The sequence below is a fragment of the Coenobita brevimanus genome, chromosome 25 (genome assembly GCF_032717465.1).
Source record: "Coenobita brevimanus isolate Jiangsu-jjx chromosome 25, ASM3271746v2, whole genome shotgun sequence".
NCBI lineage: Eukaryota > Metazoa > Arthropoda > Malacostraca > Decapoda > Coenobitidae > Coenobita > Coenobita brevimanus.
This window is the reverse complement of record NC_136978.1, coordinates 43,290,402-43,310,401: the sequence shown is the minus strand read 5'-3', so window position 1 is coordinate 43,310,401 and position 20,000 is coordinate 43,290,402. Positions and strand designations below refer to the sequence as shown.

General features: G+C 41.8%; 1 protein-coding gene and 1 non-coding gene across 2 annotated transcripts in view; both read left to right on the top strand.

Annotated features, from left to right (window-relative positions):
- Positions 1-107, top strand: part of LOC145393928 (5S ribosomal RNA) — a 119-nt gene extending 12 nt beyond the window's left edge. Inside the window, exon 1 of the ribosomal RNA XR_013896280.1 lies at positions 1-107. This exon is cut by the window's left edge and continues 12 nt beyond it. This is a non-coding gene — a ribosomal RNA (5S ribosomal RNA).
- Positions 1-20,000, top strand: part of LOC145393828 (putative neural-cadherin 2) — a 330,222-nt gene that overhangs the window by 32,260 nt on the left and 277,962 nt on the right. The window lies entirely within an intron of this gene.

Sequence of the window (20,000 nt, the reverse complement as noted above, 5' to 3'; positions counted from 1 at the left end):
ACCACGTTGAGTACACCGCTTCCCGTCCGATCAGCGAAGTTAAGCAACGTTGGGTCTGGTTAGTACTTGGATGGGTGACCGCCTGGGAACACCAGATGCTGTTGGCATCCCTACGTGTCAAGTGGGGCTGGTGGAGGATTAGTGCCCCTCCCTGTAAAACAATTAACTCTAAGCCCTTGGCCACCCCGGGGTGTTTGGGATACATGGCATCTGGCAATGAATGAATGGAAAATTCTTGTGTCTCTTCGTTAGTCAAGGAGTTTCCCAAGCATCTACTCCTTACCGATTTATTTTTGGATATGGCTGGTTAATATCTTCTAAATTTTTATGCAGACATGGAGGCGATTTGTTTGTGGCCACCGCTTATGGGATTAAGGTGTCTGGCAATAGATAGATAGATATTTATGCAGAGTGTGGAAATATTGGAAGGATTTATATAGCGCAGGAGGGGGCAGTAAGGTGTAGTAAAAAAAATAAATCGCTTAGGAAAAGGTGTTAGGGAGCTTCCGCAACCGACGAGACTACGGTCCTCTATACCTAATTGGGAATGACTTTGACCTTACCTGACCTCACGTGACCTGTTATATATTGAGTCTTAATAAATAGGATCTAACTGAAACTAAATCGCCTGTAGGAATTTAATAGGAACAGAATGGCATAAATTGTTGGGTGGGAGAGAGACAGGTTAAAGCTTGTGTGTGTGTGTGTGTGTGTGTGTGTGTGTGTGTGTGTGTGTGTGTGTAGCTTCATCTGTGTTAAAGTGGAGTTGTGCCAGTGTAAATGAGACAGTGGTGTGTGTGTGTGTGTGTGTGTGTGTGTGTGTGTGTGTGTGTGTGTGTGTGTGTAGCCCGAAGCGTTAGAGAAAGTAAAGACAGCTCTAACCGGTGTCTTTCTCTCTCTCTCACCATTTCCACTTCTGTCAATGCATCATATACAGAATTTCAGGAATTAATTTTGGTTACTTTCACTTGTACTCTCGTGGGGTAAGGAGGCTCCCTGGCACCTCTTCCTTAGCGATTTATTTTCCAAACTACCCATTAACATCCTTTCTTTTGCTTTTTATATCTTTTTACTATCTTTACTATCTTTTACTATCTTTTTACTGTTTTTTACTATCTTTTTACTATCTTTTACTATCTTTTTATTATCTTTCACTATCTTTACTATCTTTTTACTATCTTTTTACTCTTCTTTTTAATATCTTTTTACTGTCTTTTTTACTATCTTTTCACTATCTTTTACTATCTTTACTTTCTTTTTTTACTATCTTTTTACTATCTTTTTCTATCTTTTTACTATCTTTTTTACAATCTTTTTACTATCTTTTTTACTATCTTTTACTGTCTTTTTTACTATCTTTTCACTATCTTTTTTACTATCTTTTACTGTCTTTTTTACTATCTTTTTACCATCTTTTACTATCTTTACTCCCTTTTATTATCTTTTTACTATCTTTAATATCTTTTACTATCTTTTTACTCTCTTTATTAACTTTTACTATCTTTTTACTATCTTTTTTACTATCTTTTTACTATCTTTACTATCTTTTACTATCTTTTTACTATCTTTACTATCTTTTACTATCTTTTACTATCTTTACTCTCTTTTATTATCTTCTTACTATCTTTAATATCTTTTACTATCTTTTTATTATCTTTAATATCTTTTACTATCCTTTTACTATCTTTTACTATCTTTACTCTCTTTTATTATCTTCTTACTATCTTTAATATCTTTTACTATCTTTTTATTATCTTTAATATCTTTTACTATCTTTTTACTATCTTTACTATCTTTTACTATCCTTTTTTACTATCTTTTTACTATCTTTACTATCTTGTACTATCTTTTTACTATCTTTACTATCTTTTATTTTCTTTTTACTATTTTTATTATCTTTTACTAACTTTACTATCTTTACTATCTTTAATATCTTTTACTAACTTTTTACTATCTTTGATATCTTTTACTATCCTTTTTTACTATCTTTTTACTATCTTTAATATCTTTTACTATCTTTTTACACTCTTCACTGTCTTTTACTATCTTTTTTACTATCTTTTTACTCTTTAATATCTTTTTACTATCTTTTTACCATCTTTTTACTATCTTTACTATCTTTTACTATCTTTAACTATCTTTTACTATCTTTTTACTCTGATTTTACTTTTTTTACTATCGACATAGACTGCATAAATAAATCACAAGAATACATTAACGGAGCAGAATCAGGAATAAATCGCTAAGGAAGAGGTGTCTGTAACCTTCCTACCCGCACCAGCATACCGCCTAAAGACACTAAATTAACGATATTGATTTTGATGTGAAACTGAAAAGCTGTTGACAATACTGATTTGTTGTCTGTAATCTGAAAGGGCATGACTCTCTCTCTCTCTCTCTCTCTCTCTCTCTCTCTCTCTCTCTCTCTCTCTCTCTCTCTACCAGTTCTACCCCTGCATAATTATCTACGCCGAATTTATAAAAAAAAAAAAAAGATAAAAGTTAAAAAGTAAGAAAATATGAGATGGTAGTTACGAATTTCGCAGCTCAGGTGATGGCAACACCGATAGCGTACTGTAACAATAGACTAACACTAGAATATTTTGCTAGTCGCGAAGAAGTGCTACAGAAAGGATGTAGAGCCGTAGCATTGTCGTTACTGCCACTGAGTTACGTGATATGAGCTACAAGAAGGACGAGAATCTGGGCCAAGTTAAGGTGAAAGGGGTATAGTTTTGAGTGAAGACATAGAGCCGTGAAAGCAGCTTTACTTGCGTGGGGCTCGAACCCGCCTCTCCACTGCAGGTCTGAAAGATATATGGCCACCGTTTGATGATGATTTTCCTTCTTATTCAGATTTTCACCCCTCGCCTTTTTTTTTTTGGGGGGGGGGTAAGGGGGGTAGTGAACTTATTTCTACATATATCAAAATTCTGAATGATTTGAGGCTGACGTAAAAAGACCTTATGGGACCTAAATACGCCTGGTGTGGTGGTGGAGAGGGGCGCCTCCGTGTGGTGGCATTGATATAGGTGGACGGAGGAGCTGCCCGGTGATTCAAACGTCCTTCATCTCTCGATATGCCACGAAACAGGTCAACTCTGAAGCTGTCTTTCTGTATTTCCTACTGCCTATGACCTCCAGCCTTTTATATGCAGTGTGTCCAGGCTTCTCAAAATGAACGTATCTTGAATCTGGCTCTCGGTTATTTTGTTTTGATTTTTTCTTGGAAGGAGCATCATTACGAGCTTCTAGCCTTTGGTTCCTTTTTTCTTGCCTAGAAAAGGAAGGTGGGCTGCAAGAGGAGGGCAACTTCAGCCTGCAGTCCACTGGGTTCAGAGGGGCCTGGGTTTGCAACTTCTATACTCCTTTTCCTCTAACTTGGCCCAGATTTTCATCCTTTTGTAGCTTCTTTCACGCAGCTCAGTGGCAGGGAAGGACGTTAGTACTCTGCGTTCTTTCCGTGGCATTACTTCTTCGTGACTAGCATCATATTCTAGTATTAATCTATTGTCACTCAGGGTTCAAGATGGAGAAATGGCAGTTTTTGGACAAGTTAAAATAAAATGGAGAGCGAGAGACTGACGAGGAGAGTATATGTGAGTGAGGTGGAGGGGGGAGAGGGAGGGGGGGGCAAGGATGAGATGGAGGGATGGAGTGGAGAGGTATATGAGAGAGGGAGGTGTGAGCTGGGAGCAAGGCAGTGAAATGGCGGGGGACAGGGTGACATGGAGGTGATTTGTTTGTGGCCACCCCTTACGGGATTAAGGCGTCTGGCAATAGATAGATGGAAAATAAAATGAGTATAGCTCAGTTCATTATCTTTAACTTGGCCTAAATTGTCATCCTTTTGTAGTGTATTTTACGTAGCATGAAGACAGTACTATGGCCCTACACCCTCGCCGTAGCACTTCTTCGTGACTAGCATAATAATCTAGAGTTGCACTGTATTTTACGCAGCTTAAAGAACATGACCTAACTATAACTCTGCATCCTTTCCGAAGCACTTCTTCGTGACAGGCATGATATTCAAGTGTTAGTCTAGTCTTATAACTCACCACACCCTATTGACCTAGTAATAACGGAAATAATATTGACATGAATTATTTGAATGATTTTGAAATTGCTTAACTATTTTTACTGTAATTTGGCCTAAAATTGCTTTCTCTCCATCATCCATCATGAATGCTGAGTTGTAACACTGTATTAACACTAGAATATGATGCTAGTCACGAAGACGTGCAATATGAAGGATGCAAAGCCATAGTATCGTCCTTTTCCGCCATTGAGCTACGAAAAGTAAGTTGCAAAGGGACGAAAATCTTGGCCAGGTTAAGGTGAAAGAAGTATATGCCTCATTACATGTAGTAGTAGTAGTAGCAGCAGTAGTAGTAACAGTAGTTGAAGTAGTAATAGTAGTAGTAGTAGTAGTAGTAAATGCAGTAGTACTAACAAAAGTAATTCGAGACTGCAAACCGTCGATGTGGAGTGTGTGGTAATCTTTTGATGTTATCTTGTAATTTTTATGCCAGCATTGTAGGCATTATTTATCAAGGTAGAAGCAAAAATGTTGACACTGCCACTATCCCGCAATGGTAAAGAATCCCTTAAAAAATTCCTGGATCCGGATAATGGTCCGGATCACCACCAAAATCTAATGGATTGTTCCTTGGGCCATACCCTACCCCTCCAAAAACCTTCAGCAAAATCCGTTCATAACTTTTTGAGTAATCCTGCTGACAGACAAACAGACAAACAAACGCCGGGAAAAACATGGCCTCCTTGGCGTGGGTAATAATAATAATAGTAGTAGTACCGAAGTAGTAGTAGTAGTAGGGGGAGGAGGAGGAGGAGGAGGAAGGCGAGTATTGTAGTACAGTAGTAGTTGTAATAGTGGTGGTGGTGGTAGTAGTAGTAGTAGGGAGAGGAGAAAGAGAAGGGGTGTATTATAGTAGTATTTATAGTAGTGGTAGGAGGAGGAGGAAGGGGAGTATTGTGGTAGTAGTTGTAGCAGTAGTTGTGGTAGCAGTAGTAGGAGGAGGAGGAAGGGAAGTGGTAGTAGTTGTAGTAGTAGTAATTGAGTAGTATGAGCAGTAGCAGGAGAGGGAGGGGCAATAGCAGTACTGTAGTAGTTGTTGTTTTGTTGTTTGCTTTGGTTTTTGCCACAGTTTCATAAAAAAATGTCTGAACCCAGTGAACTACAGGCTTAACATGCCTTTCTTGCACGCCACCATCCACCTTTCGGGGATTAGGAAAGTAGGTGAGGGACATGTCTAACCAGGCAGTGGAGCCGCAGAGTTTCATCGGTGCCACCACGTGAAGGCGTCCCTCTGAATGTACGTGAAGGATCTGACAGGGTGAAAAAGCTGTGAATACTGCTGTAATGATGAAAACAACTGCTGGATTATTTGTTGTGTTTGTATCATGTAGGATAATAATACAACACTTGTGCTTTTCATTTTATGTATATGCTGACTGATGGTTGGGCCGAGTGACGGGTATCTTAATATTACGAGTATATTATTTTGTGCTGTTTTGTTCTTTCCCTTTTTGTAAAAATGTTTATAATACTTTTTTTTTTTCCCCTATTCCACTGTTTTGCTTTTCCTGCCATTGATACACATATCATTTACTCGACTATGGTATTTTGGTTTGGGGTTTTTCGTTTTTACGTTTTAAAAAATACGGTTTCGGACTTTTCCTAGTTTACAAATCTCATGTGTGTGTGTGTGAGTGTGTGTGTGTGTGTGTGTGTGTACAGCTATAAGAAAAACTATCGTTACCCCCAGGTATGTTCGATGCAAAACGAACGTTAGCTGGGCTATGTGGGTGGGTCCTTGCTGTTCGCCCCTCCCCTATCTAGTGTTGCCATATCACAATCCCATTACAAGAGTTGGAATAATGAGCAAGAATGAGCCATATGGCGGGGAAATATATAGGACGTGTTTGCGTTACCCTGAGCGCCCTGCCTGGGATTGATAATGAAACTCGCCACATGTATTATTTTCCTACTATTCAACACTTATTATCTATAGAATACAACAAATAAATTATTTTGAAGGGTATTAAATCTACAGGCATCGACTTTTTTTTTTTTTTTTTTTAATAATCTACCAGGGGTTCACGAGTTCATTTGTTTGTTTTAGATGGGTGGTTAAATGCTTCAGATGGATGCTCCAGGGTTGATATGGATGGGGTGTGGCATATCCATGTTATGCATTATGGAGACGTCACAGAGTGCACAAGGGGCTGTAATCGCTCTGCATTTATTATATGTAGAAAGAAATACATAACATTATTACACTGAAATTTACTAACTTGGCTTGTATCGGCTGAACTACTATCATACGTCTGGCATGGGTGCACATACTCATTGCCCGTCTGCATGTATGTTGCCGACTCCACACCATTCTGTTATATATTTATTTAATAAATTCGGTACCGGATAATAAAACATACTGTCTTTATGCACAGAGGCCAAACGATCTATTTTGCCTTTATTACCACCAGCACAAATTCTAATATCGGTGTCTCACATAACCGACATTGACGGGTTTGCGGTACAAACTTTCATGTCCTGTGATTCCAAAACACTTCGTCGGTGTGTCATAGTGCATAGCTGTGAAGGGTAACGATAGTTTTTCTAATGACTGTACACGTTTTCAAGGTATGCCTGTCTGTCAGAGGGTAGGCTGCAGTACAGTATTGGAATATATTTCAGACGACAAGCGTTCTTGCCCTGGTGATGGTGTTACATGCAGGTACCAGTGAGGCACCTCAGACACTGTATCCTGCAATAGCCTCTTTGGTCTTACCTCAAGAGAATGTCATATTTCGCTGGCCAGCAACATACACTGTCGAATGGGTAAGCAGATTTGTTGTGTGCATACTCAGATATTTGCTGTCACAATGTAATGGAAAATAATTCTTTTGCATCACTTTCATTGTTTCACCACTTAACGCATTAGCCGTCGTGTGTGATGTAAGTGCTGGGAATGTAAGCAAATATTTTTCATTTTTCTGAGTGCATGTCCGCTGTGCCAAGCTTTCATCCCGAGTGGGTGATTATACCTGCTGCATCATCACATGTTGCCTGCGTAAAAAACTCATCATCTTTATATGTACTCGTGTACTCCATGAATTTCATTTAATAAAAATACATGTAAAAGTGACACATTTATCGGTTACCTTATCTATCTATCTGTCTATCTATAGGCATGGGCGTCATCCGGCGGGGGGGACATATCCCCCCCACTTTTTTTATTGAGTTTTATATACCAGACGCTAGAATGAGTAATTGATATTTACAGTACTACTGAACAAGGGTGGCTGGACTTGCTTAATTAATGTTGGTGGGATATATTTTGTATAGAGATATTTAGAACCACTTTGATCGAGTCAACCATTCACATTTACAATTTTCTGTAGAGCATGACTGCCCATCAGCTGAATCAGTGTTTACAAAGTGCACTACGTGAACGCAGTTTCGGTAAGTTATATCATTATAAATGTGTTGTAATGCTATATAGAAATTTGTAGAGAACTGCTATGCATCGTGATGGGCAAACGAAAATATGGTGAAATAATTATCAGAGGTAAAGAAAAAAAATATATAAGAGTGTGGATGCTGACAAACTAGGCATCAGGCAAGCCACATTGTGAGTTTTGTAACCTTCATTATTCAGCACCAATGGGACTTTAAGAATGTTGAATAAGCGTTTTTTTCTGGCAGCACAGAAGTTGCTCTCGTGTGCACACAGGATACGGCTAGACTGATGTGAATTACGGATGACACTGAATGACGAAAGACAATGGTAAAAGTAAATAATAGGTGCTCCCTACTGTGGGAAATAGAATGACATGGGACACCTCTCTCTCATATACCTCTCCACTCCATTCCTCCATCTCATCACATACATACATTTAATATTCCCCGGGCCGCTGTGCTCCTGATAAGGGCGGAAGGGGGTTGGATGATGGACAGATGAATGCTAAATACTAACATAAGTTGCAGTCATGTTAATATTAAACAAGAGAGAACTAATGTGCCACATGCAGGAGTATACACTGGTAAAGAAATGCTTAGCAGCCTCGTAAGCATCTTTGTATCTACCTATAGCCAGGCGCCATAATCCCGTAAGGGGTGGCCGTTTGTCTCTGAGTTAGTTGTTTTACGGGGAGGGGCACTAACTCTCTACCAACCCACTTGTTGACACGTAGGGAACACACATGGTTTAGTTATATGGTTACCACCCAGCACTGTAAATGGTTTCCTGGCTTACAGGAAACCATTAGGCTTGTCACTCATTGTAAAGCCTCCTGAAAAGGAAAGAGGAGTAATAAAAACTGACAGGAAAGATGGGAGAAAGTGAGGGGCAGACACAGAAAGAGAATGATAAAGGTGAAGGAATGTCATCTCATAATTCATCTGCTATTTAGTTCTGTGCCATAGTGCCAAATGACCAACAAGCCATTTAGTAAACAGTATATTATGGATTAGACTGACTTCCCAGGCTTAGTTTCCATTGGCTTGTCTTAATTACTTTTTCACTGCTGATTTTGTGAAGGGTCAGTGAAGAAGGGGAGCATTATCAGGACAAACTTTAGAGTATTTGCAACCAGACTGTGGTGAAGGAAGTACTATGCTGAAGGGAGTACACTACTATGTTGAAGGAAGTACTATGCTGAAGGACGTACTGTACTATGTTGTCTTAGTGATTTGTGGGTGCTGTACTGGTTTTACTCTAACTTAGCCCAATTTTGCCATCCCTCCATCTTGAATTCTGAGTTGTAACAATAGATTCACACTTGAAAATGCTGCTGATCACGAAGAAGTGCTGTGGAATGGATGCAGAACGATAGCAGTGTCTTCTTCTATCGTCTAGCTATGTGAAATAAATCGCAAATGAATGGAAATCTATGTCAAGTTAGTGTGAAAGAACTATAGTTAGGATGATGTCTTGTCTTGCATCTATCTATCTATCTATCTATAGCCCGACACCCTAATCCCGGAAAGGGTGGCCGCAGACAAAACGCCTCCAAGTCACTCTGTCACCCACCATTTGACTACCCTCCCACCAACTCACCCCCCCTCCCTCATATACCTCTCAACTCCATCCCTCCACCTCATCCTCGGTCTACCCCTCCCTCTCCCTCCCTCCACCTCACCTACATACACCCTCTTAGTCAGTCTTTCATTCTCCATTCTCTCCACATGTCCAAACCACCTCAGTGTATTTCTCCTAATCTTCTCAACCACATCCACATCTACCCCACAACGTTCCTTCACTTCTTCATTCGTCAACCTGTCCCTCCACGTCACTCCACATGCTCCTCTCAAGTAACTCATTTCCACTGCTCTCACTCTTGACTTGTTCCCCTCTTGCAAGGTCCACGCCTCGCTTCCATACGTCAGGGTAGGGAACACAATACCATCATGTAGTGACTTCTTAACTTCCATACTCACCTCCCTATTTCTTATCACTGCTTTCAGTGTACCAACAACCTGCCTTCCCTGCTGTACCCTTTCACGTACTTCATCCCCCAAAGTTCCATCCTTACTCATCACACTGCCCAAGTACTTGAATGCACTCACATTCTCCATATCCTCACCATCCAACCTCACTGCACACTCTGTGACTTCATTTCTCTCAAACACCATAACTTTACTTTTGTTTACATTAACTTTCAGCTTCCTCCTCCTACACACTGTCCCAAATTCATTCACCAAACCTTGCAACTCCCATTCATTTTCACTCAACAATACTGTATCATCAGCAAACAGCAACACAGGAAGCTTCCAAATCTCACCCTCATTCATTAGGGCCAGCCCCACATCCACTGCCCTACCTTGCACCTCCTTTACAACCCCATCCATATATATATTAAACAGCCATGGAGACATCACACACCCCTGTTTCAGTCCCACATTGAGATCAAAGAACTCACTCAGCTCACCATCCACTCGCACCGTAGCCCTAGCTACCTCGTACATACTTTTCACAGCACTCAACAATTTCCCCTCCACTCCATATATTCTTAATACCTTCCACATACCTTGCCTATCTATTCTGTCATAAGCTTTCTCCAAGTCCATGAAGGCAGCATACACTTTCCTTCCCTTCTCTAGATACTTCTCCACTAAACATCTTAGAACAAGTATCTGATCTACACACCCTTTTCCCTTCCTAAATCCCCCTTGTTCTTCTCCAACTAGCTCCTCTGTCATATGCCTAACCCTATCAATGAGTATTCTACCATATATTTTACCAGTCACACTAAGAAGGCAAATACCCCTATGGTTACCACATACTTCTCTCTCCCCTTCTCCTTTGTACAGAGGAACAGTTATACCTGATTTCCAGTCCTCTGGAACTCTTCCCTCTTCCCAAGCCAATCTACACAACTTCCATATCCACTCCACAACAATCTCACCCCCATACCTAAGCATTTCACCACACACTCCATCAATTCCTGGGGCCTTTCCCAGCTTAATCTTCTTCATCGCGTCCACTACTTCCGCCCTACTGATCTCTCCCTCCCTCCTCTCATCTCTTCTTCTCCCAGCCATTCCCCAACCACTTATACTCACACTGCTCTCACACTCTACATTCAACAAATCCTCAAAGTGCTCCTTCCATCTCCTCAATTTCTCTCTCTTCTCCACCAACAATCTATTATTCCTATCTTTCACTCCCCTATTACTTACCCTTTCACACTGCCTTACTTTCTTTACCTCCTTCCAAAACAATTTCTTACTCTCCCTCCATTTCACATTCAGATTCCTCCCAAACTCTTCATCCACTTTCTTCTTACTCTCCTTCACCAGTCTCTTAACCTCCCTTTTCCTGCTCACATATACCTCTCTCTTCTCTCTCTCATCTTCTCCCCTACCTCTACTCGCCAACCATTCACCATGTGCCTTCTTCTTTTGTTCCACAGCTCGTTTCACCTCATCATTCCACCATGCTGTCCCTTGCACACCCTTGCATCTCCTCCTCACTCCACAAACCGCCTCACACGCTGCGCCTATCTCTTCCGTGAATATCTTACATACGTCTTCCACCCCTTCCATCTGCTCTAGCTCATACCTTCCCAATCTTTCTTCCACTATGCTCTTATACTCTGTCATTTTCTCACTATCTTGCAATTTCTCCACTTCTCACAGGAGCTGCTTCCTCCTGTCTTCCCCTTCGTCTCCTCAACCACTTTCTTTGCATCTTTACCTTGGCCATCGCTAAATGATGGTCCGAGACTCCATTCCCCCACCCTCTCTACACTCTTGCATCCAACACTTGTCTTCTCATTCGCTCATCCATACACACGTAGTCTATCATTGCCTTTCGTTCAACAAGTTCACCATCCATCCTCCTCATTACTCTCCATGTATACCGGTGGATCATCTTATGACGAAAGTAGGTGTTGGCTATTGCCAACCCCTTACAAGCACAGATGTCCACCAAAGCACTACCATTCCCATCTACTTCAGCTGGCACACCCCACTGACCAACCACTCCATCCACTCGTACACTCCCAACTTTGCCATTCATGTCTCCAATCAACAGCACTCTCTCGCTCCTCTCAAACTTGTCCATACATGCTTCTACTCTCGCCCAAAACTCATCTTTCACTCTTGCCACTCGATCCTCTGTTGGGGCATACACACATACAATCGCCCATGCTTGTATACCTACTTTCATCCTCACCCATACAATCCTTGCACCCACTGTTCCATACTCTCTTATATTCTCCTTCCACTTCTTGCTTATCATCAGACATACTCCCTCTCTTGCCCTCTCATTCTCACTGACTCCCGCACATATACCTACACCATATTCCCATTCTCTCACCCTTTCACCTTCCCATTTAGTTTCAGGCAATCCACATATATCCACTTTTGCATCCTCAAGCACCTGAACAATCTCTCTCTCTTTCACTTCATCATTCACTCCTCTCACATTCCATGTTCCCACCCTAAGAATGTCCTCTGTCCGTTCCTTAGTCGTCAACGTATGGTCCGTCCGGGTCCGAGGCGCTTTATTCGCTTTTTTAGTTGGTTCTTGCATGCAGGTTTGAATCTCCAAGAGGTGAATGGAGGTTTTTCTACTGTAATGCTGTTAGGGGTGTAGGCTGGTCATCTTTTTTTTTTTTTTTTTTTTTTTAATTGAAGGAAGAAGGAACCCAAGGCCAGTCTGTTTTAGATTATGAAAGCCATGGGTGCCCACACCTCACAGGGGATAATATACTTGATACAAATGTTTTAAAAAGTCCAAATTTTTTGTTACTAGAAAACTGTAAAGAGAAGAGAGATATTTGTACGTATATCCTGTTCACTTTAACTAGGTAGCGACAGAATTCTCATCTCCATCTTAATATGTGTACTGAGCTGAACACTAGAATATGGTGCTAGTCACAAAGAAGTGCTGTGGAATGCATGTTGAGTCTTGGTAGTCTGTTATAAATTAATAACCCTGGATTAGACATTAAAACAAGGAAAGCTATTTTTTTTTTTTTTATGATTCTCTTCTGTTTGAAGTCTGTATGTACTGTGCTATATGGCCTGCCTGGTTTCGTTTCGTTTTTAAAGTTAATAAATGATAAATGAAGCAAAATATACGGCACCATAACTCCTCTTTAACGACACTCCAGACACCTTGTTTATGATTTGAGATGAAACATTTTTTACCCTTAGTGTCATATATTCATTTTTATATAGCCTTAATATGCACCAAATATCGCTGTACAGGCTCGCATAGCTCGCCAGAATTAGAAACCCCTGGCCCCCCCCCCACTTCTAAAGAACAGATGACGCCCATGTCTATAGGCCTATATCTGTTCTGTGAGTGCAACATTTTTTAATATACTGTATATAGCTGGGGAATGGCAGGGAGAAGGAGGGAGGTGAGAAGACAGGAAGAAATCAGTAGGATAGAAGTTGTGGAAGCAATGAAGAAAGTTAAATCCGGGAAAGCCCCAGGAATTGATGGAGTGTGTGGTGAAATGCTGAAGCATGGGGGAGAGATAGTAGTAGAATGGATGTGGAAGATGTGCAGATTGGCCTGGGAGGAAGGTAGAGTCCCGGAGGATTGGAAGTCAGGTATAATTATTCCCTTGTACAAAGGAAAAGGGGAAAAAGAAGTGTGTGGTAATCATAGGGGCATATGTCTTCTTAGTATAATAGGAAAAGTGTATGGTAGGATACTTATTGACAGAGTTAGAGTGTCACGAATCAATTCGCGACATTTCCTTTTTGTGAGAAGCCACGAACTATTAGTGGAAAACTCACTGTGTATCGCTCAGTTAACCGTTTCTCTCTCCATTCCGGGGTATACTTTTCAAATAATTCGTCACCGTTTTCAAAAAGTGACCGATTTAATGCACGTCACTAAGTGCGCTACTGAGCGATACAATTATTTCTTTATCGTTTGCCTCTGCTTCATTCAACCGTTAGCCACGCCTTCTTCCGGTGGCCTGTGCGTACTGCTTATGCATTATTTGAATTCAGTTTAGTGTTTGCTGTGACGGAGACAGGACCTGTGCAGCAGTGCGAGAGGTCAGCTAGTACCCAAACTCCACTTACAGTTTCTCCAAGCTCCCACCTTTAGTTCTCCAGCTTTGGGTGATACACCGCATTCATTGACTAGTATTTCCTTTGTGTATTTTGTAGTCTTAAGAGTTTAGTTAAGGTGTTTTTCCTAGGCGTAAGTATTTAGCTTCTGTGTGAGTGAGCAAGTGCGTCTCATTTAATTTGATTTGAAATGTAATGTTAAATTTGTTTTTGTAATTAATAAATTTAACAGTTCTATTTCTTGAGCTTAATGTAGAGTAAAAATCTTGTTTCATTTCTCCATAATTAAGCTTATTTTCCATATAGCTCCTAGCTTGCATAAACGTTTGCTTTCATAACTGGTACTTAGACCAGTCTTGTTGTATTAACTTAAAATCCGTTGTGCCAGGAGTTAATGCATCAGCAAGAACCTGATGTTATTATTATTAGTATTAGTTATTTATTGTCAGGGGTGATGTAACTTTCTCCAGAGGCTAACAGTACAGTAATTCAGCAATTGTGAGTAATTAGTCTCTGCTGTGTACTGTTGAGAAAGTTTATAAATTCTCGTTCTTAGAGAATCGTGCACAAGCCAGCGTAAAGTAATCGTTGCTTGATGTAGCAAGACAATCATTGTCTCTGCGCTTCAATATTATTGAATATAAATATCAATTTAAATAATATTTAACCATTTATATCAAAATTACAGATCTATTTTAAAAACCCCGTGACAATTGGCGACCTCATTCCAGGATATTAACTCCTAGCTCTAAAGCTATTTACGAGATAGTGCTCACTCATTCATATTTAGGTATTTATCATTAAAGTTTATAGGCACAAGCTTACTGGTGTTTACCGTTAATTTAGCAAGTGAGTTTTTGCTTTATAAATCAATAGAGTACTTAACTCTAGTTTATTTTTGGTAACGCCAGACGATTTTACTCGCTCCTGGGAAGTCGGCGTACCCATTGTGTTTATTATTGAGTCTTCCCAGTCATTTACATTTTTGATTTATTTTTGCCAGTTAACTAGATAAGACTGGTCACCACTAGCTTGTGTCTGTATTCTTTACTTGTGTTTATTAGTATTCGTCGCTAAGCAGTCAGTGCTCAATTTCGGGTTGTTTAATAAATTAGCGCCATGGCTACAGCTGTATATGTACAGGAAGCCAAAGATATTGGTCTCACAGACCCAGAGAAAATACAGAGTTACGTTCTCTCACGGTTCAATTACGAGCAAGAACGTGAGAAAGATGCTCGTGAAGAGCGTAGGATTCAGCGCGAATGCGAGCGAGAACAGCGCGAATACGAGCGAGAACAGCGTGAGGAACGTGAAAGAGAGCGTGCTTATGAACAAGAGCAGCGTGAGAAACAGCGCGAATACGAGCAGAAACAACGCGAGCTCGAGTTAGAAAAAGAGCGAGAACAGCGCGAATACGAGCAGAAACAACGCGAGCTCGAGTTAGAAAAAGAGCGAGAACAGCGCGAATACGAGCAGAAACAACGCGAGCTCGAGTTAGAAAAAGAGCGAGAACAGCGCGAATACGAGCGTGAACAACGAGACAAAGAACGAGAACATGAACTTGAAGTGCTGAAGCTCAAGCGAGATTCCTTGGCTTCAGACACGTCTGGTGCAGTTGGTCAAAGCTCCACGAGCGTTCTCCCTGCACATGTCCTGGCGACCCCACGCATCAAGCTTCCTTCATACAAGGAAAGCGAGCGAATCGAGCCGTACATAGCTCGTTTTGAGGACATGGCAGACTTATATCAACTGGATGAGGCAGCTAAGCGGCTTCAGTTTCTTAGCCTATTTGAGGGCCCTGCCCTCGATATTCTCCACAGAATTCGTGGAGACAATCTCACATATGAGATGATGAAAGCTGCACTCATTAAGGCGTATGGTCTCACAGTAGACGACGCCAAAGTTCAGTTCATGCGAGCTCGTCTCCAAGACAAGGAGACAGCTGTTCAGTTCCTTGATCGTCTCACAGCTTACTTAAATGAGTGGATGGAGAAAGATGAAACTCCTTCCACGCGTGAGGGGATAATTGACCTTATGCTGCGTACACAGCTAGAGAGGTCGTGGCCTGCTGAGCTCATAGCACAGCTTAAGATCTGCCAGGTGAAAGATGCCAGCCAAATGGCAGAGAAGGCTGACGCATTCTTTACTGCATACGGGTATCAAGCTCGTAAGCAAAACACTTGGAGCAGAAAAGATACTGCCAAGTCTGGGAAGCCGTCTCAGACTGAATCCCAGCACCAAGGCCATTCTCAGAGTAATGGTCAAGGTCCAAAACCGCAGTGGAAGGACCAGGGGCAAAACACTCAGAAACCTGAGTGGAAGAGGTACAAGTACCCTAACCAGCAGCAGTATCAGCCACGCAACCGACCGTCGGGACAAACTTTTTCACCACCAGCTCAAAAGAGGCAGGAAGCGAATGCAGCCTTCATTCCTCAGCAGCAGTCTGGTGGTCACGTCCCTACCAGTGTGGGTACTTCCCCACAGTTCACTAGTCCCACAGTGACAGTGAACCCCCCTCCACAGATGGCCAATGTTCCATCTTCCCAATATAACCCTCAAGGCACAATGTTTGCCACATCAATTCAGCAGCCTCATGAGTGGCTAGCTGCTTCCTCCACAGGCCCTCCCACAGGTGACAGTACCTTCCTTGTTCAGCAAGGGTTTGTGGGAGACATTCCTGTGAAGGTCCTGAGAGATAATGGTTCCTCAGGTTGCTCTGTCAAGCAGAGTCTAGTTCGGCCTGAGCAGTATACAGGTCGTCAGATCCATGCAAAGCTTATTGATGGATCAGTGAGATTGTTCCCTGAGGCATGTATCCAGGTGGCATCTCCATTTTATACTGGTACGACACTTGCAGTTGTCATGCCAGAGCCTCTATTTGACTGTATAGTAGGCAATATTAATGGAGTCAAGGATAGTTGCTCCGATGGCGCTACTCAGACTTCGGCTGCTGTGGTGACACGAGCCATGACTGAGGCTCCAGACTGTGTCACCCCAGTGATCATTGAATCGCCGCAAGATCTGATGTGCAGTCAACTTGTACAAGAACAACATTCTGACCCGACACTTGCTGCCGTGCGGAATAAACAAAAGGGTCGAGTGATTAAGTATTCACGGGGAGGTCGAGCCAAGTTCCTTCGCAAACAAGGACGGCTCTACCGTGAGTCACGAACACCCGAGGGCGAGGTTCGACTGCAGTTTGTCGTTCCCGCCAAGTACCGCCCAGCAGTGTTACAATGGGGTCATTGTCCAGCCTCAGGAGGTCACATGGGCAAAAGGAAGACCCAGGGCCGTATCCGAGCTGACTTTTTCTGGCCAGGGATGGGACGGGACATAGATAGTTTTGTCCGTTCTTGCAGTGTGTGCCAAAGTATCACCACTAATCAGGGACGTGCCCTTCCTGTGCCATTTGTAACTACACCTGTAATCTCTGAGTCAGTTGAGAGACAGGGTAGTGGTGAAGTGGGTGCAGACCTGACGTCTCGCCCATTGGCCCCACAAGACACATTATGTCCAGGGCCTGTACATACATATTATGTACCGTAGGTTAAGGGGAAAGTTGAGAGGCGACTTGAGGCTATGGAAGACCCAAGTTTGCATAGGATTCTCAACTCCCGATACTAATATAAGTATTGTAGGTTAAGGGGGAAGTTCGAGAGAGAACTCCGTAAAGGCGACTTGAGGCTATGGAAGACCCAAGTTTGCACAAGGATTCTCAGCTTCCCGGTACTAATAGAAGTACTGTAGGTTAAGGGGGAAGTTCGAGAGAGAACTCCGCAGTGGCGACTTGAGGCTATGGAAGACCCAAGTTTGCATAAGGATTCTCAGCTTCCCGGTACTAATAGAAGTACTGTAGGTTAAGGGGGAAGCTCGAGAGAGAACTCCGCAGTGGCGACTTGAGGCTATGGAAGACCCAAGTTTGCATAAGGATTCTCAGCTTCCCGGTACTAATAGAAGTACTGTAGGTTAAGGGGGAAGTTCGAGAGAGAACTCCGCAGTGGCGACTTGAGGCTATGGAAGACCCAAGTTTGCACAAGGATTCTCAGCTTTCCGGTACTAATATAAGTATTGTATTGTAGGTTAAGGGGGAAGTGAGAACTCTGCAGAGGCGACTTGAGGCTATGGAAGACCCAAGTTTGCACAAGGATTCTCAGCTTCCCGATATTAATATAAGTACTGTAGGTTGAGGCACAGGTTGAGGACCCGTGTGCGGTTCGAGGCTATGGAAGACCCGAGTTTGCACAGGGATTCTCAACTTGCCGACCATAATCGTGTGCTAAAATTAATGGCGACCTCGAGTGTACTTTTCATAGCATGTACTGACTGCTAGCCAGAGAGAGTAATTGTAACATAATAAGAATTTTGTCTCATTGACACTTTTGATGCTGCACCTTAATTGGTTTTGCAGGTTCAGCAATGGGTGTAGCAGTTTTGCTGTGCGGACCAGCTGATCGTCTGCCGCACGCTGCCGCCTCTTCTCCTCTGCCTCCGTCGTCGCCATATTATTTACTGTGTCATTTTACACGTAGGTACAGTTACACTACAACCGTCACACCTACACTGTGTATTACATACACCACGCTACACAACAATTAGTTGTCAGTGTAAATGTAGCGAATTTTCGCTCAGTTTGACCTGAGTACAGGATTTTCACCGTCGTCACGGAGTTTTTCCCTCAAGCTTCCTTCTATTAACGTAAATACGAGGTTTTTTCGCTCACTGGCGACTGCGATTTTCTCCTGTAGCAGGATAGCACACACACCACAGTGTGAATCTTGTGTGACTGAGTTAGGATTTATATATATATATATATTGAAATCTTTCTTCTGAAGGAAGAAAGATTTAATTTTCATGGGGCGTAATGTCACGAATCAATTCGCGACATTTCCTTTTTGTGAGAAGCCACGAACTATTAGTGGAAAACTCACTGTGTATCGCTCAGTTAACCGTTTCTCTCTCCATTCCGGGGTATACTTTTCAAATAATTCGTCACCGTTTTCAAAAAGTGACCGATTTAATGCACGTCACTAAGTGCGCTACTGAGCGATACAATTATTTCTTTATCGTTTGCCTCTGCTTCATTCAACCGTTAGCCACGCCTTCTTCCGGTGGCCTGTGCGTACTGCTTATGCATTATTTGAATTCAGTTTAGTGTTTGCTGTGACGGAGACAGGACCTGTGCAGCAGTGCGAGAGGTCAGCTAGTACCCAAACTCCACTTACAGTTTCTCCAAGCTCCCACCTTTAGTTCTCCAGCTTTGGGTGATACACCGCATTCATTGACTAGTATTTCCTTTGTGTATTTTGTAGTCTTAAGAGTTTAGTTAAGGTGTTTTTCCTAGGCGTAAGTATTTAGCTTCTGTGTGAGTGAGCGAGTGCGTCTCATTTAATTTGATTTGAAATGTAATGTTAAATTTGTTTTTGTAATTAATAAATTTAACAGTTCTATTTCTTGAGCTTAATGTAGAGTAAAAATCTTGTTTCATTTCTCCATAATTAAGCTTATTTTCCATATAGCTCCTAGCTTGCATAAACGTTTGCTTTCATAACTGGTACTTAGACCAGTCTTGTTGTATTAACTTAAAATCCGTTGTGCCAGGAGTTAATGCATCAGCAAGAACCTGATGTTATTATTATTAGTATTAGTTATTTATTGTCAGGGGTGATGTAACTTTCTCCAGAGGCTAACAGTACAGTAATTCAGCAATTGTGAGTAATTAGTCTCTGCTGTGTACTGTTGAGAAAGTTTATAAATTCTCGTTCTTAGAGAATCGTGCACAAGCCAGCGTAAAGTAATCGTTGCTTGATGTAGCAAGACAATCATTGTCTCTGCGCTTCAATATTATTGAATATAAATATCAATTTAAATAATATTTAACCATTTATATCAAAATTACAGATCTATTTTAAAAACCCCGTGACATAGAGTAAGAACAGAGAAATTAGTTGGAGAAGAACAGGGAGGCTTTAGGAAGGGAAGAGGTTGTGTAGATCAGATATTCATTCTCAGATCTTTAGTGGAAAAGTTTCTAGAGAAGGGAAAGAAGTTGTATGCGGCTTTCATGGATTTGGAGAAAGCATATGACAGGGTGGATAGACAAGGATTGTGGAAAGTGTTAAGAATATATGGAGTAGATAGAAAGTTGTTGAATGCTGTGAAGAGTATGTACGATGGTGCGAAGGCTGCAGTGCGTGTGGATGGTGAACTAAGTGAATTTTTCTCTTTGAAGGTTGGGTTGAAACAGGGATGTGTCATGTCTCCATGGTTGTTCAATCTGTACATGGATGGGGTAGTAAAAGAGGTACAAGGTAGGGTAGTGGATGTTGGAGTGGCCCTGGTGAGAGAGGATAGTGTTTGGAAACTCCCTGTACTGTTGTTTGCAGATGATACTGTGTTGTTGAGTGAAGACGAAGGAGAGCTGCAAGGCTTGGTG